This window comes from Panthera tigris, chromosome A3 (genome assembly GCF_018350195.1).
Source record: "Panthera tigris isolate Pti1 chromosome A3, P.tigris_Pti1_mat1.1, whole genome shotgun sequence".
NCBI classification, from domain to species: domain Eukaryota; kingdom Metazoa; phylum Chordata; class Mammalia; order Carnivora; family Felidae; genus Panthera; species Panthera tigris.
The window spans coordinates 43,622,174-43,624,372 of record NC_056662.1 but is presented as its reverse complement, the minus strand read 5'-3'; the positions used below and the strand labels follow the sequence as shown (position 1 = coordinate 43,624,372).

The following is a 2,199-nucleotide window of genomic DNA, read 5'->3' as shown; positions in this document are numbered from 1 at the left end:
ATCAGGACAAAGAAGGGTGAAGAACAGGTTGGAGGGTGGGGGGAGGAAGCAACACAGTGCCACTACTGCTGACTACTACTGGGCAGTGACACCAACCACAGTGGACACTGATGCTGTAACCATTCTCACTGTGACCTCAGAGAATGGGGTAGCTCACATCACTGCTTCCCCACCCTTCCAGGGAAGACTGTACTCTGTTTCTGGCTTCTCTCCAGCACTAGATCCTGTGCCCAGGTCTGAAAATGGATGCAGCAAGTCTGAGCTGGCAGGATCTGAGGCACACACCTGCACCCCGGCTACAAAGGAGTGTGAAAAAAACACTAAGCATCCAGCATTTTGTAGCCACTCTATCTGGGGGTTAGGTCTTGTTTTCTGTCAAGATAAGTAAGGTCGGACATTTTGTAAACCCATCAAGGAAGTGGTGCTAATGCTGGACAGCCAAGAAGAAGGACCTCCACAGAAGTCCCTTGGGCAGCTGCATGTCTGCTGTGTGCAGTAGGCCAGTCCCACCTCAACCTTGACTCTCACATGGACAGTGAAGCCTGGGATGGTGGCTTCTTGGTCAAGCCCATCTGTAGACATCCAGGTCCTTCTCTCCCAACTCCTTACCATCTAAAAGTCAGGTGCACTGGAGGTATTGGGGCTGCAGGCACACCAGGAGGGAGCTGCCCTTCAAAGGAAACACAGATAGTGTCTTGATAGGAAACCTAAGGAAATGAAAGCAATTATGCAACACTCTGCTAGAGTGACACAGCCTCTACATCTTTTGCCTGATGTAGATATTCAAGAATCTGCTGCCTTCTGTCAACCAAATCCTGGCATGAAGACTTGCCTTCCTCTGCCTGTCAACTGCATTCAGTTCTCATTACAACCTCCCCAAGATGAGCCATGTGCTCCCTGTCTCATTCTGACACGTGGCATTAGCAGCGAGGGCGGACTTTGAGGGGAAGGAGGACTAATTTAGAATTAGCCTAATTCTAATTTAGTCTAACCTGGAAAAAATGGTTTTCAGCACTCACCTAACCAGGATTCCCTATGAATCTGGCCCTGACCTACCCTTCCATTGCAAATATAATAGCTGGTAAGTATTGAGTGTTATCTATGTGCCCAAGATGTGTTAGGTTTCTTCCTACTTAACTACCTAACTAATTTAGCTTTCACACCAACTCTATGTAATAGACACTACTATTATTTCCCTTTTACAGGTAAGAAATGGAGGCTCCAGGGGGTTAAGGGACCTATCCAATGTCACAGCTGGTAAGCAGCAGAGCTGAGATTCAAACCCCAGCAGAACATAAGCTTCTGACCAATAGACTCTACTGCCCATGTGAATGGTAGTCTCATTAATTCCCTTGGCATATGCAGGATTCTAAAGTTTATATGTCATTTAGTTTATATGTGTCTGCTTCAATCACATTTACCTAGTGACAGCCTATTTTGAAAATTTTTTCATATATATGTGGTAGTATGGAAAAAATAGCCAGAATATTTTCTAGAAGAAAATACTTTTTTTAAGTTTATTTATTTATTTTGAGAGAGAGAGAGAGAAAGAGCAAGAGGGGAAGGGGGGTAGAGAGAGAGAGAGAGAGAGAGAGAGAGAGAGAATCCTAAGCAGGCTCCACGTTATCAGTGCAGAGCCCGACACAGGGCTCAATTCTACCAACCATGAGATCATGACCTGAGCCAAAATAAAGAGTCAGATGCTCAACCAACTGAGCCACCCAGACCCTCTATGGAATCTGCTTAATCATAGAACACCAACAAGTAACTTCCTTGGACTGCATGGCAATAACAGTTTCCAAAGATGAGGCCAAATTTTGCTTTTGTGTGTCTTCACAGATATGTTAAAGGGAAGAGAAAGGAGGAATATCAAACAGAGCTACTAAAAAGTCACACGACACTAGGAGGCTCCCATTATGCAAATCAATGTTGTTAAAATTTATGTTCCTTGCTAGCCTACTGGGTCTGGGGTTTCAGAGTGAATAAATCAAACAGTCTTGATCTAGAGCCTTTTCTAGTGATGACAAGGATACCTCCAATCGGACCTCCCTTCCTATACTCAGTTCAGTCCATAAACAAGCTCAGGAAATTGTTTTTAATATTTTGTTCAGAAAAAATATTAGTGAGCTTTTTGGCAGTAACCACTAAAGCAGAACATAGATACTCTATGACACAATAATTCCAACTCTAGGTACACAC

General features: G+C 44.1%; 1 long non-coding RNA gene across 1 annotated transcript; it reads left to right on the top strand.

The window, feature by feature from the left end:
- The first annotated feature begins 202 nt into the window (after positions 1-202).
- On the top strand, positions 203-1,965 carry LOC122236994. Its single transcript, XR_006215186.1, has 3 exons — positions 203-1,081; positions 1,206-1,257; positions 1,840-1,965. It is a non-coding gene; the product is annotated as an uncharacterized LOC122236994 (long non-coding RNA).
- Positions 1,966-2,199: the final 234 nt, after the last annotated feature.